Here is a 19,915-nt window from a genome sequence, read left to right as displayed (position 1 = left end):
TTGTGCATTTATATACAAACAAAACAAAAAAGCTTCAATACTTCAATACTTAAGATTGTTGTCGTAGGGGACGTCGTAGTCAGTCTGGCTTTCTGCCCCCTGGATGCGCGCGCACCCAGTAATGTTTGTAAACAGGAAACCCGTCTATATGTGTATATGTTTATGGGTGTGTATATGTATGTATATATAGATACATAGATATATATATATCTTATATTTTTACATTTCATATTTGTACATTTTATGTTTAAGTTGCTGCACCATAGGAACTTTGAGGAAAGAAATTTCAATCCTGTTATGTGTTGCACATGTCAGAATTGACAATAAAGCTGACTTTGACTTTGACTTGACTTTGAAGGGTCACAAAAGTTGTGGTGCTTGTACAGAATCATATTATTATAAATCATATGAAGTTTGATTAAGTTTGGGTATATACTTCATAAAATATTAGCTCTGGAGTTATACTGCGCCATGCCGTAAAAATTAAAAGTTTATGAACTTTGTAATCAATAACTCTTCCAAAGGTCCTTTGAAGAATTTTCATTATCTTTGTCCATAAATGATACATACCAAGTTTGGTGAGAACTGGATGAACGGGCTAGGAGGAGTTGATTTTGCTTTGAGGTCCAATTTTTTCAAAATGGCGGGGGAAAATGGGCGTGGCCTCGAACCAGAGCTATATAAGGAATCAGAGGGGGAAAGAATTTGGTTTCTAAGGCACACAGTTCTTGAGATATGAGCCAAAACGTAAATTAGCTTACTGTAGCGCCACCTAGCTGTTGGCATTTGTATAGACACCATGGCAAAGTGACATACTAGGACATCTACCAAGTTACCAACTCTGATGCCCTTGGCCTTTGCAGTTTGTCCTGAGCAGACACTTTTAGGGAAAAATAAAAAACCGAAGGCGAAGAAGAAGAAGAAAAATTGCAACAAAATCAATAGGGATCCTGCAACGTCGTTGCATGGACCCCTAAATACAAAAAACACAAAACACCAAAAAGCATATTTTGACATGTTTTGACAGACTCTTGCACAGTTGTGTAGCCCATTAATCATCAATATCTTTAATATTATATTATACATTGGGGATCCTTGAAGTGGTACAGTTACTTTAAAGTTGTTTTTAGGAATAGTTTTTAGAAAATGATCATGTTCATGTTTTGATAATATTCCTTTCATTGTTTTTATTTTATTTATTATTTTTACCAGACAGAATGAATTTATTGAATGAAGTGAAAGTGAAAGACCCCCTGGGATATTCAGGGGAAGATTTAGTCTTGTACATGAACATGCACTTGAACATATTTAGAAGATGTGAGAAATCCATGATGGAGAGGACTTTGGACAACATCCTCCTGTCCATGGACATATGCAGATTGTCCAGCCGCAACCCAGGACTATGCTGAGCAAGCTTTTAGAAAAAGGCACTGGGAGCCACAGACTTATTAAAATTCAGTGGCATGGTGCAACAGATGTGGAAGGAGCTAAAGCAGGAGTAGAGTCTGGCCTTTGCTGTAGACAACTGATGAGTTTCTGGTACCATTCAGTTTTCTCCCTTAATCATAAAAGGTGTAATAAGATTGTAGGGTAGTTACACCTTTTAAATGTCTCGTTAGGGCACCACCTCCTGTTATCGTAGGAAGAACACGGTTTAAATCAATTTATCAGTCTCAGTTAAATAATTTGCATATCTGAAGGAGTGAATCCTTTTCTACAATTTGTACCATTCATTCTCTGCCGTAAAACAACATCACAAACAACTTCTTAAGTGTGAACAAATATGTATTTAATCAAGTGACAACTATGAATAAATGAGATACTAATAGAATATTTGTAATCAAATAAAACGTATATGATAAGGTATGAAATAATTCATTTCTGGAGCGATGGTGAGAGATGGAGATGCTTTAAGGTTTAAACTAACGGGACTGTATTTGATATCTAATCTAATCAATCTTCTCTAAAATATGCTAATAGGGAGTTTCAAAGTAGTGACACCAACTCTTTATCTTAAGCGGTAGGAACGATTCAGTCTACTTTTCCATAGAGTTTTCTCGGCACAATGATGGCGAAGCGTCGGTGTGAAGGAACGGCACAGCTGATGCAGGTCTCTCTTGGACTGGTAGACAGGACTCGTTGCTTGGTCTGCAACCCTCCAACACCCAGCTTTGCTTGAGAGCGTTGTAGGTGTTCAGTCGAAGAAGAAGGAAGCCGGATCGTCACGTCTTCTCGATGTTGTTGCTATGGCAACAGCCACTTATCTTGATCCGTCGAAGCGATTGGGTCTTTCTCTGATATCCCAGCTGACTACACTGGCTAACTTATAAACGATGTTGGTTCTCTTAATTAGTACTTCGGTTCATAGAGTATAAAATGAATAAAACTAGAAAAATATCACTATAAAAATTGTATGTTGGGAAAAACGTCCGACGAGAAACAAACAGAGCTTGAAAATGACCTCGGAACAATATTCACGTTGTTCTTAAAACAAAGTTACTAAGTATAAACGTGACTAAGTATGTAAAGAAGAAGACAAAGAAGAGCAAGTAAAAGTAAAACGACTGGAAAGTTAAAAGTACGGAGAAAGTTAAAAGAAAGTGCGGAGAAGGGGGAGCGTCCCTCTGTTTTTATGTGTTTAATTATTCAGGGCGTGTTTGGATCGGGTTTCCAAATTCTTTACACGGAAAGAGAAGGGCACGCCTATACTTATTTGTCTCGAGATGTCTTATTGCCTTATCTTCTTAACCTACTTTATATTATTTAATTTAACCATTCCATCACTCATCATGGCTCGTTCGCGATGTTCTTGCCTATGCGGCAACACTCAACATTAGGCTACAGGATGGTGTACCAGAATGACCACATCATAATAACTCATAAGCACCAGTAATTAATAAAATCAGGTTATCTTTACAGTGACATTTTGCTAATAATAAAAGGTTGGGGTTTCTAAAATAACAATTCCAACAGTTATGATTTTAACTAATAGCTACTATTAGTATAAGAACATATCTAAGGTTCTACATGCTTTAACTTCAACCATGATTAAAAGAAAGAAAATGTTTTTAAGAATGTCACTTGGGGGCACTGTTGATCCATCCTTACTGTGACAAATTATGTGAATTTGGGCTAGCTTTATCCTACAAGGATCAAAATCATCTCATTGTGATCCTTAGCACTTTCTGAACAACAATATATAACTTACCAGGTTATTACAATTTCGATAGTCATATTATCAAACGTAGGTTCTTTTTAGAGAGGAGAATGCAGATCAGAGTCTGGCTCTGGGGAAAGAAAGTTATTTATGACCTGCTTATCTGTGTTTCACTCCCTTGGTCACTCTGGGAGGGGGGAGCAAGAACGTCTTTAATTTTGTTTGCATGTGTGTGTGTCTCTGAAAATGAAGAATAATCGACCACAGATTTAAAACATAATTGAACATAACATTAAGGTTTCTAGACTTTGTCCATAGGAAGTATGAGAGTTCATTCTCATTCTTTGTAGTTCCTGATATCGTGTTGATGTTCTTTCGATTCAGAACTCATTAGTCCAGAAACAAGAGTGGGACATTCCACAGAAGTGTAAATCTGTCTTTTTTGGCTCAGTCCTCAGCATCAGGGAGATCCGATAGCGTGGGTCTGTCCAGCATCTGGACATGGCACCTTTATGGCTAAGGTGTAAAAGGTTGATCTGTTAGAAGAGTTCTTCTGCAAAACAACTTTGTGATTTTAAATTCCAGAGAGGGGGAGAATAGAGAGGACGACAGGACCCCATACAAGATGAAGTCTACCACAAGTTACTTTAATTTGGGAGGCAGATGGTACAGTTCACTCCAGCCCATAAAACTTTCCACTACTTTCCTGTACTCTTACACATCCGATTTACAGACTGTAGTGGCAATCTAAGGCTGCTTTTTATCATTGTACCACACCTATGCTCCGGCTTACTCCAATATTAATAATAATAGAATAATAGAAAGATGGTGTCATGCAAATGGAAATATTTGATATTTAGTTTTTATGACAGAAACCTAATATGAGGCCGATGTTACACTGGTACAATAGCATGTGGAAAGGTCTGCCATCCTTGAACATGCAGGGATGCTGAAAAAAGTAAATCAATAAAATAGTGATCATTTTGAACAGGACAGAACATGACACTGGTACTCAGTTTAACAAGATTTCAGTTTACATGGACAGTTTAAAAATAAAGGGGGTAAAAAGATATATCCAAATGTAATGCAGTAGTAGTCAGAGTCACTGTGAACAAGAATCAAGAACATATTTGAGCAAACCTATGAAGGAAAGGGTTTTATGACTACCTGAATATGAAGACTTGAACTGTCAGGACGCTATTAGGTTGGGTGACTTCGTCATTGATTTTCTTCAAAATTATACAGTAAAATGACTTGATGTACACTACCAGTCAAAAGTTTGGACACACCCTCTCATTTAATGGTTTTTCTTCATTTTCATGACTGTTTACATTGTAGATTCTCACTGAAGACATCAAAACTATAAATGACCACATATGGAATTATGTATTAGACAGAAAAGTGTGAAATAATTCCAAGTATGATTCATATTTTAGAGTCCTCAAAGTAGCCACCCTTTGCGTTGTTGACAGCGCTGCAAACCTTTGGACTTCTCTCAATGAGCTTCATGATGTAGTCACCTGAAATGGTTTTCACTTCACAGGCGTGCCTTGTCAGGGTTCATTTGTGGAATTTCTTGCCTTCTTAATGAGATTTTCTAGTTCTAGTAGCAGACAAATCCCTGCATCAACTGTTCAGGGGAGACTGCACCAAACAGGCCTTTATGATCAAATAGCCGCTAGAAAAACACTATTGAGGAAAAGCAACAAGCAAAAGAGATTTGTTTGGGCCAAGAAACGCAAGGGATGGACATTAGACCAGTGGAAATCTGTGCTTTGGTTTGAGTTCAAATTTGAGATTTTTGGTTCCAACCGCTGTGTCTTTGTGCGATGCAGAAAAAATTAACGGATGGTCTCTACATGCATGGTTCCAACCGTGAAGCATGGAGGAGGAGGTGTGATAGTGTGATGGTGCTTTGCTGGTGACACTGTTGGGAATTTATTCAAAATTGAAGGCACAGCATGGCTACCACAGAATCCTGCAGCGACATGCTGTCCCATCCGGTTTGCATTTAGTTGGACCATCATTTATTTTTCAACAGGACAATGACCCCAAACACACTTCCAGGCTGTGTAAGGGCTATTTGACCAAGAAGGAGAGTGATGAAGTGCTGCACCAGGTGACCTGGCCTCCACAGTCACCTGACCTAAACCCAGTCAAGATGGTTTGGGATGAGATGGACCGCAGAGTGAAGGCAAAAGGGCCAACAAGTGCTCAGCATCTCTGGAAACTCCTGTTGGAAAATCATTTCAGGTGACTACCTCATGAAGCTCATCAAGAGAATACCAAGAGTGTGAAAAGCAGTAATCAAAGCAAAGGGTGGCTATTTTGAAGAATCTAAAATATGAATTTCACACATTCTTGTTTATTACATAATTCCATATGTGTTCATTCATAGTTTTGATGACTTCAGTGAGAATCTACAATGTAAATAATCATGAAAATAATGAAAAACCATTCATTCAGAGGGTATGTCCAAACTTTTGACTGGTACTGTGTTGTACAGTAGTAGTCAGGGTCACTGTGAACAGGAATCAAGAAAATATCTGAGCAAACCTATTAAGGAAAGGATTTTATGACTATCTGAAAAGGAAGAATTGAACTGTCACAACGCTTTTAGTTTGGGTGACTTTGTCATTCAAGGTGCAGTAGTAAAGCCTTATAAAACTAACTTTCTGTCATATTTGCTGAAACTGACCCTATGTTCAAGTATAATTGCATGAAGCAGGTCATTTAAAAAAAAAATTGGCTCCTCTGGCCCCACCTAGAGCCTGTAGCGCAATTTGCAAGACATCCAACGCTCCATATTCAGATGCACCAATCAAGCCCAGGGGTGTATCTAACAGAGTGTCAGTCACTGCTCATGCACACGCATTTCATAACCACATCAACAGGTAGCGGTCATATATCTACCACATAGCAAATTGATAAATCTAAACTGTGGAATAAAACGCCACAATGAATGCTTCTAACTGTTACTGATAGCAAACATCACCGATGTAGGCTACTTTCAGAAACATCCTAACCTTGGTTTTGTCCTAAAGTTGACTATTGCTAAATATTTTGACCTAAAGTATAACGACTGTATCGTTGTACTTTAGGTCAAATTATTTAGCAATAACGAAGGGTATTATAAAAGCTATTTTGTTGTTCTTACGTCAGTGTGTTCCATGCTAGTTTGTTTACTCGTTCTCTCTCGGTTCTCTGCTCGTGCACAGTATTCCAGGGCCAATATGCACGCGCTCTATCGTGCACAGCTCTCCCTTGTCGGGGGAGGGGCTTGGGAGACCATTTTGGGCTTTAGCGGAAAGGGGGGAGGGACTGAGAAGTTGTCGATGTTCAAATTTTTTGGCTAAGTCCTGGATCTTCGCAATCCTGCCTATGGGACCTTTAATAGTGCATAGTTAGCACCACAAGAGCTCAGTGTCTACAAGTGGAACAAGCACTTGAGTTGAGAAAGATGCCAGCAGCTAGGAATGCTGAGGGCAACATAGTGTGTGTTTGTGACTACTTGGGATTTAGTCCTGACATTAAAGGTGAGGCAGCAACATGGATTAAGTTTTTGACTCAAGAAAGTTGTACCTAAAAATGCCCATATTTTGCTGCTGCTGCTGGACAGCACAACTTACTTTTTGTGCACATGCTAATCAACACATGTTTGGACTCAACAGACTGATATGGTGCTTCAGGACTGCTTTACTGCTACAAACTGGGATGTGTTTAGACTGCTGCTTTGAGAGAGGACTGTCATGTGGATTTACAGTAATATGCATCAGCGCATGCACACTCCACTGCGTATGTCTCTGGTGACACAGAGGGCTACAAAAAAAAAAAAAAAAACGGATATAATCTATGTACATCCATCAGGGAAGCCATTAGGCAGTACAGATTGAAGCTAGAGGGATTCACACCTCAGACTCCCAGAGCATGTGGCAGGGCCTGCAGCACAACCGACTTCCAGCAGAGGAGCAGCAGGTTCACAGACAGAGCGCTACCAGATGAGCTGAAATAGTTCTATGCTCACGTTGAAACCGTCAATACCAACCAACGCATAGGGATTCTACCAACAGAGGCAGCATGGAGCTCTTCACGCACTGTGACTTTGACACAAGAGTGCAAGTTTCTGAGGAGGACAAACCCCCAAAAAGCAGTGGCATTGACAACATTTGAGGGTCTGATCTTCAGAGATGGCTGAGGTTTTTACAGACATTTTCAATTTTTCTCATCTGTGCCTACTTGCTTCAAGTCCAAACACCATAGTGTCTAGGGCTGGGCGATATGGCTGAAAAATGTATCACGATATAAGTGTTTCATATCAGTCGATATCGATAATTATTGATTAGTTTTTTTAACCTATTCTACTCAGACTTCTCAACTGTGCTGAATTGCATCCGTTATTTCTTTATATCGCTTTGATGTTTTGTCGTATGGCACTGCTGCCGTGTACCTCTTGATCAGCAGTTGCGCTAGACTTTTTCGTTGTCTATCATTTTGACTGACAGGGTCATAAAAATCCCGTCATAACCCATTTTTACCCGTCACTTTAATTTTTTAAAAATGATAACAATGACATATTCAATAGCATTTCATTTTCATTCATTTTTAATTAATATTCAGTAGCGGTGGAAAAAAAGATTCGGTTCATATAACCGGCCATCCAAGACGACTCAAGAATCATGAATCTAGATGTCTATTTAACCGGCACAGTTGAGTCCTACCACGTTTGATTTATATATAATCAATAAACGGAACCATTCAAACATCTTACATCTCACTCGGCAGAGAAACAAAACGTACTACCCGACTTGACCACTAGCAAACTAAGGCACTCAGACAATCACTTACGCAGAGAAACGAAACTTAACCGACTCATGACCGCTTTTCTTCCTATTTTTCTCTAACGGAGTTTAAGTGAAATTATCGAACATTCTATCGAACGTATTTTCTATTGATATCGATCACGTGTCTATCGCAATATATATCATTATCGTTTTATCGCCCAGCCCTAATAGTGTCTCTCCCTAAGAAAAACAACATAACCTGTTTGAATCACTATTGCCCCAAACGCATTCACTTTAACTGTAATGAAGTCTTCTGAGAGGTCAGTCATGTCCCATATCATAGATACAGCAACTATCCTGCCCTCCTGTAGTCACTCGTGCATGGGTGTGGGAGACTGTTTTAAGATAAGATAAGATAAGACTTTATTCATCCCCGTGGGGAAATTAGGGAAATTTTTGACACGCTCTTAATGACTCTCCATACACTTGTCCACGTTTGGGTGATGTTCCCATTTAATGATCAAAAGGTTACAAAGAAAATGTGATTATACTGATACAAAAAAATAACCGATATGCTAATGCAATGCTGCTGATAAACAAAAGAAAACTGAGGTGAGTGAGCCAAGATCAGAGTGGTAAAAACCGCATGATCTTCCACCCCATGCCACTCTTGAATGTAAAACATACAGCTTATTGAACCAGCATGAAGCTGCTTTTATATAACCATCATTAGTTTTCAGCTTGAAGTGTTTAAGGTATATGCTAACTAAAAATAAAGACAATTAAGATGATAGTTCATTAAAGCTTTAACGTTTACAGCTATATGAGTAAGTAGTAAGTTAGCTCTCTGTTTACGCTAATATTAGCAGCTAACTAGCCAGTTAGCTTACCAAGACGACGGTCCCTCTTCATCATTCTCACAAGTAGAGTTGCGATACCAAAATGAGTAACCACAAAACTATACCAGACGAAGGTCACGGTATAGGTTCTGCGGCCTTTTTTATTATTATTATTTTATGAACTGCAATGTATTTGTTCAAGTTATAAATACTTATTAATTACTTATAATGTTGAGCAAAATTAGTTGTGCCACTGACGACGCTGCGGCAGACTCGCTGCTCGGCCCGGTGCTTCTACCATGGTGACTGTGTTGTCTCGTGTTCATGACTGTAAGCTGCGCGCGCATCTGGGCGAGACAGAACTTTAGCTTGTTGTTTGTTTTGAAGCGAATTTCTAAGCAGAGCTGTCTTCATGGAGTTCGTTCGAACAGCCAATCAACTAACAGACGGGTGGACCCGTGCGGAAACAACCTATCATATCCCCGGACGTCACCAGTAACAGGCAAACAGCCAATCATTCAGCAGCTGTGTAGTTCGGTTGCAGTAGTTGCCATGTGGGGTTGTTTACAAGGGAGTAGCATGCAGTGAGAAGCCGGGAGAAGAGTACAGCCGGCCGCTATGTAGCGAAACTGGCACCGGTACTATAGTAATCCAGTACCGTCGTGTAGAATTTCTAGTATAGTAGGAACCGTTACGATTTGGCACCGCGGGTCACGTGGGTACCGTGGGTATCGTGCAACTCTAGTCACAACAGGTAGCCACAACGTGCTTCCTTTTCGGGTACTCGTGCATCGCAGTTGTGCTGCCGTGAAAGGCAAGTTCTGTCTTGCAGATATTGCATTGCACACGTTTCTCTTTTGTTTTCTTAAAATGCTCCCACACTTTTGAGCTCTGTTGCCGCTGGGTAGCCATGATACCAGAGCCCGTCTGGTATAACTTTCGTTGACATCACAACTGACCCCGATTACCACTACTGCGCATGTGTGTCAAGGACAGAAAGGCAGTGGAAGGTGCCCAGCAGTTTTGAGAGAAAAACAAAGATAAAAAAAAAAAAAAAACGACGCATCGACTATTAAATTAGTTGTCAACGATTTTAATAGTCGCCATAATCGTGACTAGTCGACTAATCATGGCAGCCCTACTGACAGGTCATAAAAATCCCATCATAATCTATTTTTACCCGTCACTTTAACATGATAATAATGCAATTCAGTAGGATTTAATTTTGATTCAAATTTCATTAACTTTAAGTACTCTTTCAGTATTGACAGTATTGACTTTAAATGGTAGGGGGAAAAAAGTTAGGGCTGCCGACACGTCTTGTCCGTACTCGGACTGGGACTGCTAGCGCTAACAGCTCTTAGACGGTACCGTAGGGTTGAAGCTTTGGTGGTATGTAGACTCTTTTATTTTGCACAAAAACTCATCAGTCCTAGCAACGTGCTTTCATCCAATTCCTCCATTTTGGTAGCTGTTAGCCGCATAGCCATAGACACTTATTCATATATACATATACACCTCATTGAGCGCTGGACCGTACGTCAGCTTCGCCGCCATATTGGAGGAGCCAGCTCTGTCCCACGAACCAGTACGAGTCAATGGAATGAACTTTATTAAGCGTCTTCTACAAAGTACTATAAGCATTTACACATTCACACACGAACATATATATTCAGGAAACCGACAGGAACCAAAAACAACGTCTGATTACATTCTGAGTAGTTAATGTTACAGACGTTGTTTTTGGTTCCTATCGGTTCCGAATATATACGTTCATGTGTGAATATGTAAATGAGAGGCATTAACTTACAGCACTTTGTAGAAGACGCTTAATAAAGTTCACTCCATTGACTCGTGCTCGTTCGTGGGACAGAGCTGCCTCCTCCAGTATGGCGGCGACGTTGACGTATCGCAACAATGGGCCAACCCGCTCAATGAGGCGTCTATGTATATATGTCTATGCATAGACATATATACATATATATTGTATATACAGTATGTCTATGGTTAGCCGAGCTCTGACGTGTGCATCAGTATAATCGGTGTACCAGGAAATCGGGCACTGATAAAAGTTCCGCGATGTTTGGAATGCAAACTGCGATTAGAGACAAGAGCCAATTAATAATGTCACTCGCCACCAAGTGGTCAGGGGTGTGAATTGCAATCTGTCAAAATGACGGATGGCCTTCAGATTTTTCCGTCACAGTTTTAAAAAAATGGTCAATGACGGAAAATATTCGGTTAACGCGACCCCTGCTGCCACCAGTGGAGACCTGGCGTATCCCATGAAACAGTCCTTGCACACCTCAGCTTCTGTGGGTAGAGCGGGTTGTCCACAAACCAGAGGGTTAGTGTTTCGATCCCCGGAATGTGACACATGCCGAAGTGTCCTTGAGCAAGACACTGAACCCCCAGTTGCTCCCAGTGTGTAGCACTGGTGTGTGAATCTATGTGTGCTTGTGTGTGCAAATGGGTAGATGCGTCTGTGACAGTACCAATAGGTAGAAAAGCGCTATATAAAAGCAAGGCCATTTACCATTTACCTCAAAAACAAGGACACCTACACTACCAGTCAAAAGTTTGGACACACCACACCCTCTTATTTAATGTTTTTTCTTTATTTTCCATAGTATTTGCATTGTAGATTCTCACTGAAGACATCAAAACTATTGATGAACACATATGGAATTATGTAGTAAACAAAAAAGTGTGAAATAATTCCAAATATTCATTCATTCATTTCCTGTAACTGCTTGTCCCATGAAGGGTCGCGGGGGGCTGGAGCCCCCTTGGACTTCTCTCAATGAGCTTCATGATATAGTCACCTGAAATGGTTTTCACTTCACAGGTGTACTTTGTCAGGGTTCATTTGTGGAATTTCTTGCCTTCTTAATGGGGTTGGGACCATCAGTTGTGTTGTGCAGAAGTCAGGTTGGTACACAGCTGACAGCCCTATTTGACAACTGTTAGAATTCATATTATGGGAAGAACCGACAGTCCATCATTACTTATGATTACTTATGATTGCAACTGCACTTGTGTATATATAATAATTAACACAGAATCACACCCGTGTACTCATATTGAATACTTTTATTTACTTAGATTTATTTATTTTTACTTATCTTTACTTGTTTTTAGTTAACCGCAACCAGCGTGACTGATGCACTGCAAACTAATGATCAATATTTAGCTAATTGATTAAATATAATAACCAGATGAACATGAAAATATTCATGCTTCCATATCTGGTTATCTGGCCACACTTAACTTTATGGTTTCTAACTACAAAACAATTTTATCAGACATATGGTTTTATGGAATCACCACTCGCAGTCCCAACACATCATCTGTTTTAAATCACTTCTTAAAATATACTTTTATCTGAGAGCCTTTCCTGGTTTTACTAGAGTTCCAAATTTGTTTTTATTAAGATTTTAACTGTATGGTGTTGTGTTTTTCTTCTCATTGCTCTGTTATTATTAACTTTGTTTTATGTGTCTGTTTTTAAAATTGCAAATTTGTTTTTATGAAGCACTTTGTAATGTTGATTTGAAAAGTGCTATACAAATAAAGATTATTATTATCTCCATTGAGCCAATAAATGTGTCAGTACCTCCTATGGCAACACATGTATACCTTCTCCAGCAAGAATATATTTAAGAAGAGTGGTTATTATTATACTTGCTCTCATTTATTTAATGAAAATTCAAATTAATTTTGTTTCTCTGTTGTAGGTATAAATTGTTGAGGTATTCCAAAGAGCGGCAACACTTGGACGGCCTCAACAACCTCCATTACAGCCCCCACATCTCCCTCAGCAGCCTCTACAAGAACATCTCGGTGGACCTGTACCCTGGACTTGCTCCTATCACAGACTACTGAATAACCCCAACCAACTCTTTCTGCACTCACCCAACTCCCTTCTGTCCTGGCACCCCCTGGAGAAGAGGATGGAGGCACAGGCTGGGAGGGAGGAAGAGGTGCACCGTGTAATGCTGCCAAGTAATGTTGCTGTGGGGAAAAAAAAAAAATCCAATTAAAACCCAATATGTAAAACTGAACTGTGTGTGTGTGTGTGCGTGTGTGTGTGTTCTTGTACAGCTATCTTTCTGAGGACCAATTTGCACAAATGTCTTCACTCTGATGGTGTAAAACTCAAAGCGAGGACATTTTGGCCGGTCCTCACTTGGCCGGCTGTTTGAGGGTCAAGACTCGGTTTTGGGGTAAAGGTTACAATTAGGTTATGGTTAGGATTAAGTGCTTAGTTGAGATGGTTAGGGTAAGGGGCCAGGGAATGTATTATGCAAATCAATGTCCTCAGAAAGACAGCTATACAAACGTGTGTGTGTAGGTGTGTGCGTGCGCGTGTGTGAGAGAGAGAGAGAAAGAGAGAGAGAGAGAGAGATGGGTGTGTTGCTGCATGTCTTTTTGTTTGTGCTGCAAGTTGACATGAGTCTTGGTTTCAGTTGGAGGAAGCAGTATTATCTCAATAATGTCAACTGCAAAGCCTTAAGGTGGCAGCACCTCAGTGTCCTCTGCACTGCTTCACTTCTGATCAATCACCTTACAAACCAACAACCAAGGTCTTCTCAATTTCTATTGGTTTTATACATATCATCTTGTTATGACAAAGTAATCCTTTACAAGGAGGGATGTAAATTTTTTTATTTTGATACAATATTTATTTTCTCTCAATCATGATGTCTGAAAAAACACTCATGTCTCTGTCTCTATGTTTGGTATTTGTTTTGCAAGTGCTGTACTGCTGCTGAAATCGCATGAACATGTATGTAAATATCAGCCTTTAAACACTTGAACATGGAACACAGATGTGTAAATATGAGCCTTTCAATGCTCCTGCGTATTAGTGATATCTAATAGGGATTCTGTTTTATTTTGGCAGCTACATTTGTTTTGATAAGAGTGTCTGATTTCTTCCTTCCAGGAAAACTGTAGAAAATGTTTGGCTCAAAAAGTATTTAAATCTTAAAGTTTGACTGAATACCATTTGCATGCCTTAATTTATTTCATCAGGTAGAGATGTGTTTTTTTAATTTTGCCTTTTGTTGTGGTTTTATTTTTTTTATTAATATTATTTATTCATTTATTTTTTGCACTGTGAATGTGTAGAAGGGGAAGGGGTCAGAGTTGAGATAACATAGGTGTGTCTACACACCCCGTTTTAGTGCTGATTTCATGGTCTCATGTGAGCTTTTGTATTTCTTTTATTTTTTTTTTATGAATTTTATTGTGATGAATTTTAGTGTTGGACAGTGTGATAAAGCTCTTCATTGCACTGTACCATGTGTTGAAGCATGGCAATCTGGGCCGGATTTTGTGTGTGCCATGTCTCTGTTTGTTTTTGTTTTGTTTTTTATGTTTTTTTTTTATTGTTATTCTTGCACGGTAATGAGAAGAGCCCAAATTAGACATTAAACTTAGCTGACACAAATGACACATGCAGCTGAAAATTTAATTCTCTAAAGTTTTGAGCACTTGAAAGAGTGAAACCAGTCGACAGAATTTTGAACCAGATATTCTCCTCTATGTGTTTAGGTTTTGAATTTAACGTTTTGACATTTGAACTGTATGTTTGGACTTTGTCTTTGTATGCCCTAAGTCGTTAAATCAGAATTGTGGTCATTTTGACCTGGACCTTATTTGGTGATGATTTAATCTTATTTAATGAGTTCAAGATTAATCGATTTGAGTTCCCAATGGACTGTGTTACTTAGGCCTTGGTTGTCAGTCCTAATGTTGTTTCTATTTCAGTCCATCCACTAATGTCACCAAAGACATGAGAAATGCAGAACCAAATAATCTATTGCTCTTTGACTCCTATTAATACCTGTATCTACAAACCAACCAATCACAATATGACATGAAACAATCCAATCTTATGTACATGCACAAATATGTACTCTACTATATAAATGCCATTTTTAAAGTAATTACAAAGTGTTACCTTTCGGACGTATCACGTGGCCTTCATCAGCAGATGAAGTTTGCCTATTGTGACTGAATTGTAAATTTTAGATAGCAACTGAAACACTGTCTGCCGCGGGGATGCACTGTGGGTGCTCTGATAGGCACAGTATATTGTCACAGGTCACAGACAGAGTTTATTCAGTAACGCATGCTAATATGAGTGTGGCATTCATATTGTGCTTTTAATATTTCAGGTAGCAAATCTGGACATGTGAAGCAGTACATTCAATTTTGTCAAAAAGGTCACAAATGCGGGTTCCATGATCCGCACGCGAAACATGACATTCACAAATGCGTACAACGATTTGTGTGTGCGTGCAACGATTTGTGTGTGAATTCTGGGGGTCACACGTACCGAGCAATCTGAACGTGTGTGATTGTATTGCAAATTCACAGATCAGATCGTTCAGCTTCACAAAGCTCATCATTTTCGTTTCCAAAGGACTTCCTGCGCTTACGAGGGTCTAAGTTTACAGATCGGCAGATACGGACAGATCAGGCTGCGCACGCACAGGGAGTTTTGATAATATTTTCACGTTGCTCAGATCCGCAGATCCACAAATGCATGGTGCCTTTAAGTGTCCCCGGCAAAATGGGAAATCTGGGCTTTGGTGCGAAGTGAGATATATCTTTCCTTTAGGGAAAATTAATCTTTACTGATATAACTCGCTTCTCGTTTAATTACACTGAACTCAACAGAGGACCACGTAGATGTTAATATATATTTTTAATTTAAGATTATTTCAAAAATTTTAAAATCTTTCGTCCAATAAGTCTTACAAGCTAAAAGCGGTTAGTGCACAACGCAGACAGCACCGGTGATGGCAGGACCCCCGAGTAGTTCGTCTGAAGTGAGTATGTCTATAAATCAAATTTAATTGTAAATAATACAAACTAATACTTTGTTATAAGCAGCATTGGGCACATTACTTTTAAAAAAGTAATTAGTTATAGTTACTAGTTACTTCTCCCAAAAAGTAACTGACTTAGTAACTCAATTGCTCCTCTATAAAAGTAACTAGTCACCAGGAAAAGTAACTTTACTTTTTTTAAAGTTTAAATATGTCTAAGAATTGGATATTTTGCAGCTCTTGCTTGTGGCTTGCTGTTCTCTGAGAGCCAAGTAGGATGTCTTCAATAGAGCTCCGGGTGTCACATTACTTTTTTTGTTGACACCGCCTCATTGGCAGGAAAACTGAGGAGGTTCATGACAGTAGCAACAATAACAAGTAACTGTTTAATCCTGAATTTCTTTCTCACTGTGAATAGTTTTAGTGCTGAATGAGCAACACCCCTTTGTAATCCACGTTATAAACATTAGCCTAATTTGCCTCTATGAAAAGAAGTCTGTTAAAGACATACTAAATAAACAGGACATTACATTTGGGAAACGGTGAATTCTGTACCTGATATAAAGTGATCGCTACACAAGCGAAACCCGTTTCTTCAGGGATCCCACCACTCCGTTTTCTCGTGCCTGCTCCTTGAGCATTTTATTGCAGTAATCCACATCTTCCGTCTTGCAGGATCTTTGGGAATTCTTTAAAACGATTTCCCCTTTGCTTGTCCCCGACCATTCTGGCATCCTGGGGCACAACAGCTGTCGACCATTTTTGGATATAACTGGTGCAAGGACAAGTTAATTAGTTGCACGCAGTTGTCAACCGAGTAGTAATTAGCAAAGTGCTCTTTCCTGCCAATATGGCGGGGTTGTGATTGCTGGTGCAGGGTGAAGTCAGCCACCGGAGCTCTATTAGTTGCTTCACTTCACACTTTATACAAACCACATTTAATTGTTAGTAACGGCGTCGTAATGATGGAAATGGTAATTAGTTAGATTACCCGTTACTGAAAAAAATAACGCCTTTAGTAACGCCATTTATTTTAATGCCATTATTCCCATCACTGGTCTTAAGCTCTGCGATAATGTTTTGGACAGATGGCGGTATCTAACGCACTGCTGATTCCATTCATGGGTAAATGTAAAGAATATCAATGTTAACGCTAATTATGTCACAGTTAAGCGCTACTATGTAGGTCTGTAAGATAATGTTAAGTACATTGTCCCTTTGTCTAGGGTTTTGGCTCTGACCAAACTTTCTCTTCCGTTGTGTCCATTTTTTTTGTTTCATCCCCCTTCAGAAGTACCATCTACGGGGGCGTAGCACCAAATTCTGGGCCCTGTATGCTCTTAATGTCAGTGGGCCCCTATCCATGCCAGTGCACGGAGTGTGCGAGGAAAAATAAAATTGGGGCATTTATTTATAAATAAACAAGCATAAATAGGGTTTTAAGATAAAATCAGATTATACTGATGACTGGTTCTTTCATCCACCACCTGAATTGATGCATTTGGCCTACTTGTGCTCAAACACCTATAAACATTAGGCTACATCTGGTTTGTGTACTAACGTTTTGATCCATGACACATTTTGATTTAAAAACAATTATTCTTGAACAGGAGCCAACAACTGTACACAGAGAATCAAATCAAATAAACTATCTAATTTTTCAATAAAATTGTTCTTCATCTTGCAGAAAAGGAAATAAAGCCTTGCTAAAGCCTTACACGAGATGTAAGGATGTAATTTACATCCCAGTAAATGCCCACTGACTCTGGACTATGACAACATTAACGTTAATTGGATGCAATTGGATTACACAACAAGTAAACTCGGTTCACCTTTCAGAAAGAAAGCAGTTAACAGTTGCTTCCCCTCATTTTGCCTTATTTATTTTTCTTTCCGCTTTTTTTCCTGGAACCCCGATTTGTGTTTTTTGGACAGCATCATGGAAGCTAGCCTCCAGGTCATTTAACCTGGGCTCGCTGATGTCCTTGTCGCCAGCCGCTGTCTATGGGCGGGCTAAACCATTTTGTATCTGCAAGAGGGGGCCCCCAGAATGAGGGCTGTGACACAGAGTTCATTCTCTCAGTTGATGTTATCAATATATTTGAAATACATTATGACACCAATTAATTGGAGGGCCCAATTCATTCCAAAAAATAAAAAATAAAAATCAGGATTTTCATGGACCCTCTCCCTACTCGGGCCCTGGGTAGTCAGGTCCCCTTTCCCCCCACTACACGCCCATGTACATATCTTATACATAAACACAGTTGTTTTTTACACTACAAAGGCCTACTATACAAGACATCATTAATTAGGCCACTGTGTTATTTAATTAAATGAAAAAAATAAATAAATAATAATTTTCAACTTCAACGTGGTTGCTAGTAAGTTAGTGTTAGCATTGATAGTCGTTACATTTACCCGTGAATGGAATCAGTAGCACATTAGATACCGCCATCCATCCAAAACATTATCACGGAGCTTACGACAAAGTATTAGTTTGTATTATGTACAATTAAATATGGCCCTGCGATGGACTGGCGACCTGTCCAGTGTGTACCCCCGCCTCTCGCCCGATGACAGCTGGGATAGGCTCCAGCAGACCCCCGCGACCCTTAACAGGAATAAGCGGGTATAGAAGATGAATGAATAAATGAATGAACAATTAAATATGATTTATAGACATACTCACTTCAGACGAACTACTCGGGGGTCCCGCCATCACCGGTGCTGTCTGCGGTTGTGCACTAACCGCTTTTAGCCTGTACCAAAGACTTATTGGACGAAAGATTTTTTAATTTTTTTAAATAATCTTAAATTAAAAATATATATGAATATCTACGTGGTCCTCTGTTGAGTTCAGTATTGTAACTTAACGAGAAGCGAGTTATATCAGTAAAGATTAATTTTCCCTAAAGGAAAGATATATCTCATTTCGCCCAAAGCCCAGATTTCCCATTTTCCCGGTGACACCATGCATTTGTGGATCTGCGGATCTGAGCAACGTGAAAACAGTCTCAAAACTTCGTGTGTGTGCGCAGCCTGATCTGTCCGTATCTGCCGATCCGTGGGCTTAGACACTCGTAAGAGCAGGAAGTCTTTTGAAAACGAAAATGATGAGCTTTGTGCAGTTGAACGATCTGATTTGTGGATTTGCAATACAATCACACACATTCAGATTGCTCGGTACGCATTTGTGACCCCCAAAATTCACACAGAAATCGTTGTACGCACACACAAATCGATATACACACACACAAATCGTTGTACGCATTTGTGAATGTCATGTTTCGCGTGTGGATCACGGAACACGCATTTGTGACCATTTTGAGACTAATTTCACTCCATATGATACAAAGATCAATATGGTTCAGGTATTAAACGGCCAAAGCAAAATTTGTAATTTATTTTTTGTACGCTCAATGCATTGTATTGCAGTAGACCCAAGGGACCTCCACATAAATGCTTCAAGGACTTCAGGGAAATTCTTCCCACCACGAAGCCTAATGCCTATAGCGTGGTTGAACCCAATGCTGCAGTACAATCTGGCTTATGTAAAGTTTGAAAGCATTAACACTGCAGATACATATGGAGAAAAGATAAGTTACCAGTCGGCTGACACTGGGTTTAAGTCTATTTCTTTGAGCTGTGGTCATTCTTGTCTGGGGAAGTGGGTACTTTAAACAGGGTTGATTTTGCATATTGGTTGTCTCATCCTAAGCCCTTCTCAGTTTAGGGCCCGATTTTTCACAAGAGCAAAAAGCAGTTCTATTTAAAGTGGGTTGGCTGTTTAGGAGTAAGATTTGCAAAGAAAAGTGTTGCGTAGCATGGCAATTCTCTTCATCACATAGTCACCCACGGTGATGAGTATGTAGAACACTATAGTTATTGTTTTAGTGATTTTTTAATTCACTTAAGTGGATGTAACCACCACACACATTCACTTACATGATGTATTCATTTGGCCCTGCAAAAGTATTTAATACAGCAGTAATTTCTTAATTGTGATTCCGATTTGTAGTAAAATTAGCAAAATAGATCAAATACTTTAATAAAATGATTTAAAAAAAAAAATCATGCTGCAAAAAAACTAGGAATGTTCTTAGAGAAATGGGTATATCTCTTCCTTATTCTTGTCTAAAACATCCCAGAGGTAGACATGGCTCAGTAGGTAGAGTGGATTGTCCACGAAGCAGAGGGTAAGTAACAGCACAATCCACAGCACATGGACCACATGCTGAAGTGTCCTTGAGTAAGACACTTAACCCCCGGTTGCTCCCAGTTCTTGCCACAGGT

This window comes from Chelon labrosus, assembly GCF_963514085.1.
Source record: "Chelon labrosus genome assembly, chromosome: 7".
NCBI lineage: Eukaryota > Metazoa > Chordata > Actinopteri > Mugiliformes > Mugilidae > Chelon > Chelon labrosus.
Note: the sequence above shows the minus strand (reverse complement) of the source record.